Raw genomic sequence first — 17692 nt, forward strand, 5'->3', positions numbered from 1 at the left:
CAGCCTCCATCTGTTACAGAGAGCCATCCTTGGGAGAGGGAGGAACTGGGAAGGAGGCAGAATTTAGCTTCACCTCCTGGTCCTTTTCCAACGGCTCCCTACCAGGTTTTGTCGTCTGCTCCGAAACTCTATCCTTGTCAGAAACGAACATCAACAAGAAAAGTTTAAGAAGCAACATACCTGACGGAAGAATGATGTCCTTAATCTGCAAACAGCTCCTACAGACAAATGACCCAATGCCACTAGATGGACGAAGGACACGAAGAGGGAAAGCAACCCAAACGGCCCACCAGCGTGCAAAGAGCTGGGCCCTCGAGCATCACTACAGAAAGGGACAGTCAGCAGGAGTACACTGCTTTCCAACTCTTGGATGACACGGAGGGAAGAGCTGGGTCAGAGGTCAGGGAAAAGATGCTCAGACCCTGGGGAGGGGAGGGGGCAAACTTTGGGCCACTGGGCAGACTCTTCCAGGGATTTCTAACACTTCCATTCCTAGGAACCTCGTATACACACTCAGGGTGGGGCCAAAGTAGGTTTCCAGTTGTGAGTATGTGAAAGAGTCTATTCTTGTATTATTGTTATTTATTAATTATTGTATTATTTTCCATAGGAACCACCGTACAAGTGTGTGTATATATGTGGAGGGGGGCATATGTATGTACACACACACACACACACACAATCTCCCCAAGGTGGGCAAAGACGTACGAAAGTGCCAACTGTAGTCTTATTACAGCACAAGTTCTGAAAACCCCCTGATTGTGAACCCCTGGAACACCGGTTAAATAAAGGGTGATCCGGCTGCACAACAGAATCCCGGGCAGCTGTTAAAAAGGGACCAGGGCGGCTCTAAGTGCAGCGGGAGATGTGAAAACCCAAGGCACACAGTCAGGAAGAAAAGGCCAGTTTCCCGGCGTCATGTACTGTACGTGCATACGACACGCTTCCGGGAGAATGTATGAGGGAGCACAATACCATCTCTCCTCTACCAGACAGGAGTCAAGAATGAAGATAAAGGGACCTTCACTTCTGTATTCTCCTGCAGGGCCTTTGATAGACTATTACCATGAGTTGCTTTTACGATTAAAACTTGTTTAAAGACTGTTTAGTGGGCGCTGGCTGGCGTAGCTCAGTGGATCGAGCGCAGGCTGCAAACCAAAGTGTCGCAGGTTCGATTCCCAGTCAGGGTACATGCCTGAGTTGCAGGCCATGATCCCCAGCAACCGCACATAGATGTTTCTCTCTCTCTCTCTATCTCCCTCCCTTCCCTCTCTAAAAATAAATAAATAAATAAAAGACTATTTAGTGGAAAACAAATGATTTGGTACTGGACCTAAAATCTGGAAATCGGAATAGTAGAGTCCTAACCCCAGTCTGTGTTCTCCTTGTGGCTGTGTTACCTTGGGCTAGTTCCTCAACCTCTCTGGGCCTGATGTTCTCATCACTGAACTGGAGATGCTACAGGTTTGTGGGTAGTGTTGTCATTGTTGATGTTCTTTACGCTGCCAGCGGGGCAAACTGGTACAGAAACATAAGCAGCTCGGCTGCTTGGCTCCAGAATGTGTTTTGTTTGTAAGCCATGCGTAAGCATCGATCTGATAGTCTTCAAGACCATGTCACTAACTTAGTCACAGAAAATATAATGCGGCTTCCCCACCAGGAAGGCGTACCTGGAGACATTGGAGGGCAATCCAATTTTCACCTAGCCTTCTGTTAATTCCACCTGTAGCCCACCGCATGCTGACCGTCAAGAGCCTTACCTCCCCGAGTCCAGGTAAAATCCCTATTTCCCCTCCTGCCTTCCCTAAAGGTGAGAAGGTAATTGGGTCCGTCTCCGTCTTGGGCAGGAGGGAATGCAGACACGGTAAATGCCAACAGAGGAAATCACTGGTGAGGGAGGTATGATCAGGAGCCACAAGAGAACTAGAAGTGCCTAAGCTCCTAAGTGAGAGGCAACTGCCCGGAACAATAAAGGAACTTTGCAGGGTCTTTGCAGAGAAGCAGCAAAGAACCCGCCTTCCATAGCAGCGGTGGAGGGGAGGCCACCGTGGCCGAAGAAAGGAGCTGGCAGAGGAAGCGGGACTGCCATTGACAAAGAACAGACGGCCGCAGTGGCAGACAGAGGTCACCCAGCGAGTCCGCTGGTTGATAAAAAATAAAACAGTGGCGGGGGCGGGGGGGGGGCGGTGGCAGACAAGCTGAAAAACAGTGAGAATGAGGGAAAACTGCGGCCTTAAGATCCTCGCCGACTTGCCCTTCATTTCCAAGGTGGAACGGGCTGATGGCGGCGGGAAAAATGAGTCGTGGAGAGCGGAGGGCGGAGAGCTTTGTCTCTGAGGAATGTCGCTAAGGCAGGGATGGCCCCCTGGGAATTATGTCATGGGAACCCTGATCAGAAGACACCCAGCGAGTCCCCAGCTCGGATGCCAGGGATGGTGGGGAACTGGAGGTCCCCGTGGGCGGGCTCTGTGGTGGATGTGTCTCCGTCCAAGGAAGCCCCCCCACCCCCCCCCCCCGCCGCCCGTGAACACGTGGGAGGTGCCTGCTGCACAAGGGAGTGGTGCCCACTCGCTGCAGGACGGGCAGCTGGCCTTCCAGGGAAGTGAAAAGGGAAACATCTGACCTTCTTCCTCGTGTAAGGACTGTCGGCTTATAGCAGCACATTGGCCTGTGTACAGCTCACAAACACCGCCACCGAGGGCACCCTGGCTACCGTCCACTGAGCCCGTAACCCCACCAGGACATGGTGAAGTGCTCTGTTGTATACCTAACCCTCATCTATGACCTAGGAGGGGTTATGACCAGCATCGCCTTTTCACAGGTGAGGAAGGAGTTTAGGAAGGTGAAGCGGCTGGCCCAAGAATGCCCGGGGGTGGGATTTGAAACCAGATCTGTCCATCTTGCCATTTGCACCAAGATGCCCAAGACAGACAACGGCCCGCCTGGAGGAGGCGCTAGTCTCCCTGTTTCATTAGGACCAGGAGACTGAGACTGAATCCCCGGCTCCTCCCACTGCAACTGCCCCTCCCTAATCCCATCGGAAGGCAGGAGTTGCTACATTGGAGTCCTCCCTGCCAATCTTTTTTTAAATTAATGTTTATGTACACAACTCATACAGGGGAAACTCTTGTAATTTATGAAAAGTCTCACTAAATACGCAAGCCACAGAGATAAAGCGAAGTGCCCATCAACCCCCCGCTCCCCTGCCTGAGCAATGGCGCTGTCATCCGTTTGTGTGCGTCCTGCAAGCCCACAAGGCAGTCCCACAACGGCGGACCCGTGATTCTTTTTAACGTGGATGAGCCCCTCTCTGGCCTCCCGTGGAAAGGCCGGTACTTGCCAGCCCCAACCGCCTAGTACACACACGAGGGGTCTGAGTGCCTCATCTCAACAAGCATTCCCTGAGCGCCGACTACGTGCCAGGTGCTGAGCTTGAAGCTGTGCGAACACAGAGGAAATAGCCTCCCTCGGGCAAACGGGCAGCAAGCCCAAGAGCACACAGTCAGGCCGGGGTGCACACGGGCTCAGGAACCGAGAGAGAAAGGGCGAACATTGTTCTGACGGACGTGAGCAGAAGGGGAAGCATCTGGAAAAGTTGCTCGAAGCAGTCAGTATTTGGATCCTAGTCGCAGTGATTTTTATTAGTTGGTTTTCTTGTTTATTGTCTGTACACCCTCCCCCTCCCCTTCCCCAAGCTGTCACAGTGCCTGGTATACAGCAAGCACTTAATACACGCTTTGCATGAGTGATCGTATCCGATTCGACCTGGTGAGGAGGTGGTACCACTCGGCTCCACACAGAGAACCTGGAGGCTCAGACAGGTGGAGTCGTGGGCTGGAGGTCACACGGCCCGCAAGGAGCAGGGGAGAATTAGACTCCGGTGGTCCAGAGCCATAAGTCCTGCTCTTGACCCCGGGCTCTAGAAGGCAGCCCTGATGGCTGGGTGAGAGGAAGTCATGCAAAGCAGATGGATTCAGGACAGGAGAAGAAAACAGTAACTTTTCCAAACCGCTTCTTCAGCCCCTGAGTCTGGGGTCTGGTTCTTCAAGGCTGGAAGCGGTGTGATTCTCCTGTCATTCTTCCCCACCACTGCGTCCCATCCCTTTCTTGCCCGATTCCCCTATTTAATTGTCCTTCTCTCCACCCCCTCCCCACCTCGCCCAGCCCCCTGGGGCTGCCAGAGATGCCATTCAGTTGGATAATTAAAGTTCCCCTCCTGTTAGCATCTCGCTGCTGAGCCCTCCCAGCAGCTGTTCAGCAGGAGCGGGCCTGGAAGGGCTGGCCCCACAAAAGCTTCGCAAATAATTGCGTCTGCAATGTGTGTGTGTGTGTGTGTGTGTGTGTGTGTGTGTACACGGCCAGCATGCGCCTGGTCTCACTCCCACCCCCCTGGGCGGGGTTGGGGGGGGGGGGTGAGGCACGGATTCATTACAGATTTTTCTTGGTGCTGCCGAGAGGAGGGAGGGGAAGGAGACCAGATGGCAGACAGGCGGGTGGCGGTAGGCCCTGCCTCCTCCTCCTCTCACCGAGCAGATGCCCCAGGAACAAGGGCCCCAGAGGCAGAGGCAGGATTAGAGGGGGAAACTCCGTATCAATTAGTGTCAAAGGCCCGGGGAGCTGGTGGGGGAGGGGCAGCTAGTTGGCTCTGGCTGGTGGGGGGAGGGGAGAGCACTGCTGGAGGAGGGGCCAAGGCCAGCTCGCAGCCCACAAGGGGTTACTGTACATCCTCCCAGGGAGCTGGGTGAGAGGAGAAGACTCACCCTCAGAAATCATCAAGGGCAGCACCCTGCTTTCACACGGGTAAACTGAGGCCCGGGGAGGGGAAGAGATTTGCTGGAAGTCTTATAGCCCCTATAAGACGGGGGCTAATACTACTATTAGAGTTCTAATATTATTAGATAACATTAGACATTAGATATTAAATAACATTAATAGGTGTTAGATAATATTAATAATATTAATATTCTTATAAGTAATAATACCAAAAACTTTAACAGGGATGGGTTAGTATTAGTCACATTGCTGAGCACCTACTATGTGCCACACATTAGGCAGTCGATTTCTTACCTAATTTAATTGAGCCTTGGTTTTATGGATGAAGAACCTAAGGTTCCGGAGGGCAGGGAGGCCACCCACAGCCACGCAGCCAGTAAAGACAGGGCTGAGGGTCCGCCCCAGAACTGAGCCAACCTCACAATCCACAGCAGGGCTGGTCCGGACCCGGGACCCCGCCTTGGTCTGAGGGTGGGTCTCTACTGGTTTAGAGCAGTAGCACTCCTAATTTCTCTCTTCTTTTACCCTAAAAAAGGGACCTGAGTTTCAAGCCCCAAGGTCAACATTCAAGTTCGAGTGCTTAGGTACACGCTGTGTGACCTTGGGCACATCACTGAACCTCTCTGAATTTGTTTACACCTCTAGCCTCTAACGTCACCCAACAATGGAGGATGCAGAAGTTTCTTCTGATAAATGCCGTAGTGGGGTCCCATGGAGACATTAAAAATGATGACGTGGGCAGACCGTTACGAACATGGGAAGATACTTAGAATGCATTTCTAAATGTGGAGGGAGAGTTTGAAATTTAGGAAAAAATGCCCCAAATACTTGCAGTGGCTGTTATCTGGTGCAATGACCAGTCTCGCCCAGCCCTGAGTGTTGTGAGGACCCGGAGTCTGGCTGCAAACGCCCCACGCATGCAAGGGCCGCTGTCCCTTGGGGTGGCAAAGGGGTCTAGTCAACAGCTCAGTTAGAGACCCAGCCCTTCTGTGGGTCCAGTTAAAGTCATAAGGAACCAGCGTCTGAGGTCTGCTGGGGAGGGAAGGGTTAATGTGCAAATCCATAAAGCTGACCCTGGGGTGGCCCACTTAGGAGACCATCTGCCAGCAGGCTGGCAGCTGCCAATCCCAGGCAGGCCCTGCCCCCTCCCAGGCTCCTCCCAGGCCGCACTGCTCTGGGAGCCTCTGCCTGGCCTCAGGCTCTGCTCCGGCAGAGGATCTGGCCGGCAGCAGCATCACATCACCCTCCCCGCGCGCGCTCGGCAGCAGCGTTGGCACCGAGGCGGCAGGGGTTGCAAACTTGCTCACTTACAGTCTCGTTGGGCCAGTAGATGAGGTGGTGTTTTTCCCATTGGGAAGCATGGGAAGTGAAGTCTCAGAGGAGCCAGATGACTTGGGAAGGACATGAATTCTCCCTGGGAGACAGCCCAGGCTCCCAGGGGCAGCAGCGACCCCACACGCCCTGACGCTGTCCCACAGGCACTAACTCCTCCGAGAGAAGGCGAGGGCCACATGAGGCTCTTATCCCAGAACCCGTGACCTAGAGCCCAGGGCAGTGGGGTAGGGGTGGAGGCAGGGGTGGAGGTGGGGCCAGAGAGCACTCAGTGGGGGTCCAGGGAGCTGACACCCACCTAGAAGGTCTCAGGGACCTCCCAGCTCCCCCACTGCGGGAAATCTCCAGTTATTCCCAACCCCAGAGAGAGAAGAAAGGGAGCATCTCTTCTCGTACCCCCACCCCCACACTCTCTGGAGCTTGATGTTGGTTCTGCGCGACCCAGGATGGGAGAGAAAAGAGTTAAACGGAGGGGCAGATGGAGGAGGAGCAGGATCCTCCCTGGAACCAGTTCAAATGTTAGACCCAGCGGCTCAAGACTGCCAGCCAAAGGCGGCGGAGAGAGACCCAGAAGCTCCCGGAACAGATGGGCCAGCCAGGGCACGAGGGGGTTGAGGCGGCCGTCATAATCGTAACATCGCAAATTCCTCCGGTGCCGCCCCCGTTTCCACAGCTCCTTCAAACCCACGGTCTCACTGGACTGTCGCGACACCTCCAGACAGGAGACGGCCAGTGGCTGTGGCACCCATCTGGCAAGATGAGGCCACTGCACTCAGAGAGGTTAAGAGGGTCGCCCAAGGTCACACAGCTCATCTGCTGTCGGAACAGCCAAAAAGAGAATCAGTTCTCCTGAGTACGAATTCATCCGTTGGAGGGCTTGTGATTTCTCAGCCCGGGCTGGGTGGGGGGCACGGGAAAAAGGTACACATTAGTAATAAAACAGCAATACTAACAACGAAACCAACATGTATTGGTCACTTACAATACGACAGGCACTGCTTGAAGCACTTAATGTATATTATCTCATTTAATTCCAACTCTGACCCTACTACGTGACATACACATTACTATTGGTTTAACAGACGAAAGAGGCGGGCTCACAGGAATGAGATCGCTTGCTCAGGTGCACAGTTACGAGACGGTGGAGCTAAGATGCAAACCTTGGTCTCCCTGTCCCTCGGCCACCCATGCGAGTGGGTCCCAGTCATCATGGCACGTCACAACCACACAAGGAGCGTTTCACAAATCACGAGGCCTGGAGACCACCTTTGATCAATTAAACCAGAATGATGTCTATCAGTGGAAGGGCGAGGTGGTGGGAAGGCATCAGTATTTTGTAAAGATCCCCAGGGGATTCCACAATGCAGCCCATGTGGGGAGACCCCCCCCCAATACTGTCCCCGGGACTAACCACTCATCATCTCAGAAGAGCTCAGCGGCAGCCGAGTTCCTCTCGGCTTCCCCATCTGCCACACGGAGCCCCTTCAGCTTTCCCAGACTCAGGTCCATCCTCTCCAGGCTCGGGACGGGAAAGGGTTAACACCCCAGAGCGTGCAGCGGAGAATTCCAGAAGGCAGCCCCATCCCCTCTCCCCAGAGCCAACTAGAGTTTCAGGAGCCTACACCAGGAGAGGCTGTTGTAAAACTTTTATGATGTTTGTTTCCAATTAGGCTTCGTGCAACTGCAAACACCAGCAGCCGCAGCCACAGGGACCGCGCTTGTGCTGCAGCAAGCGGTGTGGCGAGCGGTGTGTTCGTCTTCTCCGGAGAAACCAGTTGGGCGCCCCCCACCCCCCCCCCTGTCCCCCCCCACCTCCCGCTCCCACCCCGAAATACAGTGAAATCATAACGCAGGGGAGCCAGGGGTGCTGCCAAGGAAACTAGGAAAATAGGTCCTGAAAGAACGAAACCGGGGCTGGAACTGTTTGTATTCTTCAGGCCCTGGAAATCGTCTCCTCTCCTGCCTTTGAAATCGTCCCCCACTTTCTCCGCAGCAGGAAGCCAGGTGCCTTCCCTGGGGAGCGGCGCCTGGCCCAGCGCGGAGGGAAGGCGGTCTGTTCGCTGGGCGGAGCCCTGCTGTCGGCTCACGGTCGGCTCCGGGGGGCTGTCACGCTCCCGCCCACCTCCTCGCCTGTCAGTGAGGAGGTCGGAGCCCCTGCTGACGCTGACCTACCTAGTCCTCTCATCAGGTCTGATAGCTGCAGGAAGGGAGGGAAACAGGGAGAGGCCCAAAGGCACGGGGAAGACAGGAAAAGCCACCTCCTCGAGGAGCTCCCGGCTACGGCCCCTCCCCCTCGGGAACAGCGTCCAGCAGCGCCTGCAGCAGCTAACAACAAGGCTCTGCTGGACCTTGGGAATTTGCATGGCTGGTCTACCAATGTTTGGGGCACGGAGAGGGGACGTCTAGGATTGTGAAGTCTGGGAATCAAGTGTCCTAAAGAACAATGTCCCAAGGAATGTGAGAGGAACCCGGAAGGGCTCTGCAGAAAGCAACTCCTGGCTGCTTGGACCACGAAAACCATCGCATCCCATGATTCCAGTCAGAGTCTTAGAACCAGGGAAATAACCACGTGGGGGCCTGAAGCTTCTTTTGCTCTGTTGGGGGGGCCCTTTAAGAAAAAAAATACAAAATTTCAAAAAGGAAACTGGATGCCAGAGTGAATACAGAATGGGGCAAAAGTAGGTTTGCAGTCATTAGTGTAAAAAATAATACAATAATCAATAAATAATAATACTGAATATAAGAATCAACTGTGTTTTGCATACTCACAACTGTAAACCTCCTTTTGCCCCACCCTGCATTTATGTAGAACGAGCAGATAAGCAACCTGGGACAAAGTTTCAAAAGCTGAGAAAACCCACAAACATCCCCAAATCTAGAATCTAACATACATATGCTTTTTTAAAATGAACAGCCTGCTACACTACTCTCGTACTTTATCTTCCCTAGATATTTTTTCTTGGCTGCACGTCCTGATGGCTTCCTCATAGGGCAGTTTCGCCATCGCATCATCTATAGAAAGAACAGAGAGACAGTTCAGTACTTCACCTGCGAGGGTTTGCTTAGGAGGACTTTGGGGCCACAGGGCTGAGGGGTTCAAAGGTCCCACTGAGCTGCGGACCAGGAGGGCATCCGTGAAAGTGACTGAATTGGGCCATTACGGCAAGCCCAGAGGGGACAGGGTAGGACAGGGGCATGCCATTGTCCCTGTGATCTTTCCCCTGCCCATGAGGAGGGCTTCCTTCCGGGGCTCGGCGGGGTGCGCTGTTGTCGCCACACCTATGTACCCACGCAGGGAAGACATCTCATTTCTGGTCGGTGACCTCTCCTCATAACCTCGATTAGCTTGCCTACTTACCAACGCCAACCCCTTCAGGGAAAGTGAGCACGGGAAGTGGGAACTGAAAATACACATAAAATTGCCCTCGTTTTTGATAGTCAGCGATTTGTGCAGTTGCTGACTCCCATCTTTTCAGCGTGTCCCGGGGAGGCCAGAGCATCCTGGGGGCTGGGGCTCAGGGCAGGCTGGAGGCGACGCGGGGGCGGAGCCACGCAGGTTTGGGCCTTGCCTGGGCGGCACTGCGGCTGCTGCAGGATGAGAAGAGACGGGAGGGCAGCCCAAGTGGATGGGTGGGTTCGATCCACTCACCCTGGTCCCTGACCACAGGCCGCAGCGCAGGCCCAACAAAGCTCTCCCACATTCCCTTCCTCCCTGGGGCCCAGATGGGGTTACACAGGCGGGCTGGGGAGCAGTGGGGGGTAGTGGTTAGGGGCCTGGGATTCAAATCCCGCTTCATAGTTCCCCAGCCACGTGACCTTGAATGAGAGCGGTCACGTCTCGGAGCTCCAGGTCTCCCCACTGCAAACAGAACGATGAAAACGCACCCACCGTTTTTGGCTGGAGGAAGTGAAACGCAGCGCGGTGCAGGAGTTACTGCGCCGTACTGGTCAGAGCGTCCGGTGTCGTACAGACTGCGCAAAGTACTGCGCAGAACACAGCCAAACGTACCTTCCCAACCCCAGCACCACACTTTACGTGTCAGCATGCGTGGAGGAAAACGAACACTTGTTCCCCCTACCAAATAGCGTTACGGCACAGCTCAAAGGCACAAATATACATAAAGCATTTGGAAAATGAAAAAACACCATACAAATGCAAATTATTACTCAATAAATCAATTAGTAGATTGATGAGGAGGTGGAATAGCGTGGAGTTTAAGTGCATAGGCTCTGGAATCAGAAAGGACTGGATGTGATGAACTTTTGACCTCTCTGAACCCCAGTTTCCCCACCTGCAAAACAGAGAGAAGTATATGCCCCGTCTCATAGGGTGCTGTGACGCTTTCATGAATATGTACGAGATGCTTAGGTTAACATCTAACGTACACTGTTGTTGCTATAGTTGGTATTGTTATCGCTGCTGTCACTGTTATTAAAAGTAACTCCATTCATCTTAGTTTTCTCATCTGTGAAAAGGAAAAACAAAAGCCCGCGCATCTCCCAGGGATTTCATAATTTGAGATTCTTTAAAAATACAACGTGCCAACTCTACTCTGCAGATATGATGAACCACCCCCAAACGTCACAGAGGCCAGACACAGCTGGGAGAGGATGTGGTCAGGGCAGACGGGGCTCCCTGAGGCCGCCCGTCCCCACCGCCTCCCCGCTCTGGGGTGGCGCTCAGGTATTCCGGGTGGGAGGAAGCTGGTGTGGCCCAGACTCTGGGTCCCAGAGTCCCTGCAGCCTCCCGACACCCTGCTGGCCGGACACACAGCCAGGACACCCACTTCGCTCCCTCCCCCCGCTTCAGCTGCTGCCTTGCCTGAGGAGATCATCAAATGTGTCCGCTTAGCTGGGCATCTCGTGACTCGGCTGTGGGCCGGCTGGTCCTTGAGCCCTGCCTTTACCAAGATGGTCTCTGTCTGGTCTCCCGAATCCCACCCGGTAGCCAAGTCCTCTAGCACTGGTTGATTCAACAAATACTGATCATGTACCTAGTTTGTGCCACAGAATTCGACTGCTTTCTGATTATGTATGCATAGCCACATCTCTTTCCTCGCTAAACCACTCCTCCTGGGGAGCTAGCAGAGCCCAGTCACAGTTCTAAGTGAGTAAGTCTTGGGCATCAGTTGTGTCCTGGGTGCTGTGCTGGTCAGTGGCTGCAGGGAGATAAACTAGACAAAGCCCTCCAGCCAAATATATGTGTTCACGTGCTAATTAAAAGGTTCCGGGATCACTCTTCTATTGATATTTCTATCCGTCCACCTAATGGTTTATGTATTTAACAGTAGTTATCAGAGCTGATCAGCCACTAACTAGCTTCCTTTACCTTGGGCAAATCATATGGCCTTTCTGAGATTCTGGGTGGTTGTTTTTTTTTAACCTGTAAAATGAGGGGGTGCCCTGTGATGAACGTGAGTGGAAACAATGAATGTCAAGGGCGTGGTCCCAACATCATAGCAAGTGTGCAATAGTTGGGACTTGATCCGATCCTTCCAAAAGCTGGGGCGCTCCCTTCCCAGGGAGGAGAAATGTATTGTCCCCATACAGCCACCTCCCTTTCCTGCACCAAGGACAGATGCCACTAACTGATCGACGCACTCTTGGCTACTGACCCCAGAGAGAGCCGAGAACCCATCCCAACCCAGTGCCTTAGGCAACCACCGCCAACTGCCCCAGTTTGTACCAACCGATTGAAGCTGCTGGCACTCTCCACAGAATTTTTTTTTTTTGCCTCCTGCCCTTATCCACTCAGTTGCATACATTAGGTTGACACTCCAAGGAATATCTCTTTCCTCTCTGAACTTTATTCCCAGGTGCTGCGTGTAACATCCTTCGAGACGGAACTACCTGGGCACAGGCCCAGTTGCGTGCACGTGGTGTCCATTAATGTGGGTCCCGACTGAAGTGCCTTCGATCGGCCACCCCGGCTCCCCTTCTGCTGAACTGCTGACCGACCTTGGCCGAGCCACTCGCCCTCTCGGGACCATTTCTGATTTTCCTCCCCTTACATGTGTTCCTAAGACAGGGTGGTCGAAATCTTAACTGCTGGAGCCCTGCAAGCTTTGGGTTGAATCCTGCATCCACTTCCTGGCTGTGTCAGCTTGGAGAAGTCACATAACCTTCCTGAACTTCAGCTTCCTGGTCTGTGAACTGGAGATAGTAATAGTATCCATCTCAAAAGCTTAAGGGGCTTAAAGGAGATAATGCGTGTGCAATGGGATCACTACCAACATCTCATCTCTTTATCTCGAAGGGTTATTCCTCTTCGCAGGTGGCTCAATAATCTTCTTGCTGGGAAGAGCACTTGTGGCACTAAAGGCATTCCTGCTGGCTGATTCTTCCTCTGAGTGGTTGCCCGGCCGCAGAGAGAGCCATCAGTACCCTGGGCAAGCCCTTGTCCAGCCCTAGAGGTCAGCCTCACTGCCAGACAGACCCTCCCCCTGCTACTCAAGCCCAGCCCTGGGGAAAGCTTCCTCGATCATCTAAAGACTTGAAAGCAGAACAGTTAGGCCCCTGCCTGGGATACCTCATGCTCCACATCTTGCCTCTGGGGCAGAAAGTGTTGGGCAAAAGAGAAGGCTGTGGCAGCAAGCACATCCGGGCTACAGTGCTAACTCTGACCCTCATGAGATGATAACCTTGGCCAAGTTGCTTAAACTCCCTGGACCCCGCTTCCACCACCTCCAACATGGGGACAACCCTACCGCCAAGGGTTGGGGTGAAGATACAATGGAATAATATCTTCAAGCTGCCGTAGAGCTTAGTTTACGAGTAAGGGGTATCTAAAGTTGCATGGTAGTGCAAACAAAGTCTGAACAGGTACAGTGCCCTAGGCTGTGTGCCAAGGTTGTGTGACCTTGGGCACTGTACCCGCTCAGACTTTAGCTCTCTTTTTGACAATATTAGCTCCTGCCCTGCCTGCTAGTGGCCAATTATTTACAGACGTGTCTGCAGACACGTCTCCCCTCCTGGAATGTAAACAAGCTGAGAGCAGAGGAAATGTTCTTCACTATCACACTGTGTATATAGTAGAAGCTCAGAGCTGGACAAATGAATGAATAGTCGGAAGAGAGATGTAATCCCTCCACACAAGTTAGAAAAGAAAGGATCCTGGCCATTGGGATTCTTTGTTTCTGATAGGAACGAATATGTAGGATGATTTAAGTCTCCACAGCAAAAGGGCTCAGAGCAGAAAAGCAAACCTACGGTGCCTACATTCTCCAGGACCACAGTGTTCTAGGTGCCTTGGAAAGAACAAAGATTGGGAGACCGAATTCAATCGAATGTAATGCCTGTAAGGTCTTGGAAAAGAAATTATCTGAGCTGCTATTTCTTATCATCTATTAAATGAAATGAATAAACCTTACGTTACCATAAATATAGGGAGATGGTAAAGGCGCGAAGTAGATGCTCGATAAATGTCAGTTGGTTGGTTGGGGGTGGGATGGACGGATTAATAGCAGAAGAAAACAGTTGGAGAAGGGGTGAATAAACAAATGTCTGGAGAACATATGAGTGGATGGTTGGAATAATGAATGAATGAATGAATGAATAATGAATGAAGAATGAATGCAAGGTTCCTTGATCAACGGATGGACACAGAGTGGGTGGGTGGGTGGATGACTAGGAAGTAGATGACGAATACATGGGTAGGGGAGTAGCTGATGGGTGAATGTATGAGTGGATGGGTGTGAGTGGATGGGGGAGGGGATGTGCGAATCAAGTTCTCGGGCAGCAGGCAGTTCTGTGCCTGTGAAGAATGAACTTGGTCACCTAATGGGTGTACCTACATTGGTCAGCCTGGGGGAGGTATTGCGATCAAAAGCCCAAATTTCTCACCCAAGAAGGGCTTAGTCTCCTTGTTTCTCTCTCTTCCCAGGGAACCTGGCTTCCAGGAAGGCTGCTACATTCATGTGGCATCAAACTGCCTTGAGAATGCTCGCCCCAAAATAAAACAGTTGGGCGGCACCAGTGGGCCGAGGTCCAGAGCCCCGCTCTCTCGCCTGCAGCACGGTGGCGCCTGGATGGTGCAGGAGGGAGCCACATACTGAGAAATGTAACCAGCTTGTCAAAGACTTCCTTATCCCTATATGGTGCGCCTCATTTTTCTCATCTTTCCTTCCCATGCCTGGGGACTGGCAGAGTAGGTATTCCCAACCAGCACAGGATTCAAATCATCTATCTCTGACATCACCTCACTGTGCAGGTTTAGGCAAGTTACTTACCTCTCTGATCCGTAATTTTCTCGTCTACAAAATGGAAATCGCCCTAGTATCTCGCCACCTCACAGGATGGTTGAGTGGATTGAGTGATATATTGCAGATACAGCCTTCTGCTCTGTGATGGGCGTGCAGTCAGTACTCAGAAACCATTGTTAGTAGCTCTTACTAAAATGCTGACAGATGAAGTTGAAAAATCGACATCCATGAGGCCACCGAGGCAGAGAAGTGAACCCTGAGGTCAGGAGACCTGGGTTCTGATGTCCTGTGTGACTCTGGGCAAGCGCCTTTCCCTCTCTGAGCCTTAAATGCCCCACCTGTAGAATAGGGAATGGAACCCACAAGCTCTGGGATGAAGGGTTCTTGGTCAGGGAAGTGATCCTAGTGCCTCTTGGCCCTCTCCCCACACCAAACTGATTCTTGTTTGAATGTGAGCCTGACTGACCGAGGGCGACCACGCCAAACAGCCACACCAGGAATCAGCAATCGCTCATGTTAGAGAATGTTGTCCCATGTTACAAATGGGGACACTGAGGCTCAGGGTAGGGAAAGCATTTACCCAAGGTCATGTAGCTAATAGGTGGTGGGACAGAATTCAAACCCAAGTTCATTAACCACAGAGCTGGAACCCATTCAACTAGGTAACACCCCTGCCTTGGCGTGTGTCCTAGTAACATTCGCCTGGTGAATGGGGGTTGAGGTTTTCCTTAGGACTGGAGGGGCGGGGTGCGGAGCAGCAGCTAAGAGGGGGGTTCTGATGGTATCTTGCCCGAGCCACCTGTGTAAGTCCCTGTGTTTTTGATGAGAAACAGCAAAGGTGCCCAGGAATACTTACACCGGTCGCCAGCTCCTGCTTTCAAGCCACCGTCAGGGACAGTTTGAGAGCCGATTCGCTAGCGGGACACAATGCCATAGATCCAAATGGAACAGCCAGTGCCCTGGGGTGTGCATGGGGTGGCCAGTAGACAGCAATCCTATTAGCTCGTTTTCCCTTTTCTAGAACTCTCTGTCTGTGGCTCTAATAGACAGTGAGGTCTCAGACAAGTTACTTAACTATGCTGAGCTCCTGGCTTCTCTCCACAAAATGAAGAGTTAGGGAAGGTAGGACAAGGAGATTCTTAAGGCCAGTCCTGACTCTTTTATTTGCCAGGATGTCCTCTCCTTGGGGGCATAAAGAACCCTCTGCACAATCTGGGAGGTTCCCAGCCTCGTGCCCCTCCAGACTCAGGCTGCCCGGGGCCCGTTTTCTCACAGTCCGGCCTCTGCAGGGATGGGTTTCGATGATGTTTTTTCCTAAGGCTCCTGAGCTCGGGGTCCCCCTTTTAGTTTTCGGGTTCCACACCAACCTACCCACCCTCTGCCCATCACCAGTGAAGAGACATTTCTCTAAGAGATTCTCCACTTAGGAAACAGACACAGCACCCACTGGGGCGGACGAAAGGAGCACGAGGCTGGTACCCGCCATGCTAAGGCATCAGGAGCGGAGGGGGTTAGTGGGGGTGCAGGCCGGTCAATGACCAGAGGTGGCCATGCCATCCCTGCCCCTGCCTGGTGGGTCTGTGCTCAGTGCACGAGCTCTTGGGGTCAGAGATTTTGTCCCCTGGTGGGATGGGGACACTGAACTTGGAGTTGGTTAAGAGCGCTGAGGTTTATTTGGGGTCTTTATAAGATCTTAAGCCTCTTCATTTACAAAGTGGACATAAAACTGGCCCTTACTGTTGTGAGGAGCAAATGAGATCAACAGTAACTGTTTAACTAGGACAGCAGCAATAGTGACAATGCATCATTATTTCACGATGAGACTTTATTCTCCATAGTCGGGCCTCACCAGTCCTGTCTGTAAAATGGGAACGCATCAATGTTTCTGCCTTCTTCCCCAAGGAACTCTGAGCAGTACAGTGTCTTAGCCTGGGGTGTCAGTGGGTCCATATCTCAGCCACTGCCCTGATGTTAATCTTCTGACACACCACAGAATGCCCTGTGCTCCGTCTGCACCTCAGTCTCCCCATCCACGGAATGAAGAAGCTGGACTTGGGTTCCTCAAAGCTCCCTTCCGGCTGAATGCCACAGCGAGGTAGGTGATGCCGGTGTATAAGAAGCTCACCATTGGAAGGTGCCTTTGTGAGGATGGTTTCCTGGTGGAAACCAGCGGCCCAGGGTCAGTCGTGGTTCTGAGCCAGCCCCACACCACTGTCCAAACACCTACTCCCTGTTCCAGGGGCCTGGGCCCAGAGTCACCTGCCACCAGGTGTGGAAGGGCAGCTGGCCAAACAAAAGCTTCCTTATCAGCTGCAAGCTCTGAAATATGATCCCAGAAACAGCCAGAGCCTCTCACCTGCTCTGCGAGGCACAGGCTGGGCACAGATGGGCACCTCATCAGGATCCCCAGACCAGGCTTCGGGCAGCATATGCCACAGGAGGGTTTTACGGGGCGGGGCGCCACATCTCACGGGGGGGCGGGGGCAAGAGAGGGCGGCATCTGGTCACGTGGTCACAGCAGGGAAGTTCAAACAGGATGTTGGGCAAACACCACGCAGCTGACCACAGCTCACACACCCAGGCCGACTCAGGCTAGGGACCCTGGGCAAACCCCCTGCCCTCTGTGGGTCTCAGCGTCCGCATCCGCAAAATGAGGATACGAATCAGATCAGGGACCCAAAAGACCTTCTGACCTTGTACTCAGGCGGAGATTTTAAAGATGAAACCCTCATACATGTGTCTTTACTTATAAATTACATATATATACTGTTGTTCCAAAACATCACGCATATTATAAAACATAACCTCCACGCGTGAAGTGAGGAGGCCGGAGGATCTCTGAACCCTTCAGCTCTGCAGTTCTGATGCTGCGCCTCTGCACATGTCTGAGGTTCCTCATCCGTACCACGGGCTTGGACACCTGCACGCTGCCGTCAATCATTCACTCAACACCCATTTACAGACCTCAGCCACAGGCCTCTGCCCGAGGAGCTGAGCCACAGCAAGAAACGGGACAAACGTGGTGTCTGCCTCTGCCCTCAGCCATTCAAACAGTTCTCAAAGGAAGTGACATCGCTGTGTTCGGATACTGGCCATTCCATACGGTTCACACTATCAGGCGCGGAAGGGATTTGATGAGGGAAAGGGTTAAAATTCATGCATCTGACAACATTTGCTTGGTCCCCTGCCGGTATCAGGTGAGCAAGGGGCACCATCAAGCACACGGACAGTCCCTGCCCTCGTGAAGCTCACAGTCTGTTCAGAGCGGGGTGCTTTCAAGGGCAACCCCACAGCCAATACAAAATCATGAATGTGCTGAGGGCCGAGCGGGCTACGACAGACACACTGTGACGTGGGGTGTGACCCGGTCTCAGCACGACGGAAGG

At 52.8% G+C, this 17692-nt stretch overlaps 1 protein-coding gene across 1 annotated transcript in view; it reads right to left on the reverse strand.

The window, feature by feature from the left end:
• The window catches only part of SRRM4 (serine/arginine repetitive matrix 4), a 136854-nt gene that overhangs the window by 110006 nt on the left and 9156 nt on the right, over positions 1-17692 (reverse strand). The window lies entirely within an intron of this gene.

The sequence above is a fragment of the Phyllostomus hastatus genome, unplaced genomic scaffold (genome assembly GCF_019186645.2).
Source record: "Phyllostomus hastatus isolate PE091 unplaced genomic scaffold, TTU_PhHast_1.1 phas_contig_1162, whole genome shotgun sequence".
Taxonomy (NCBI): Eukaryota; Metazoa; Chordata; class Mammalia; order Chiroptera; family Phyllostomidae; genus Phyllostomus; species Phyllostomus hastatus.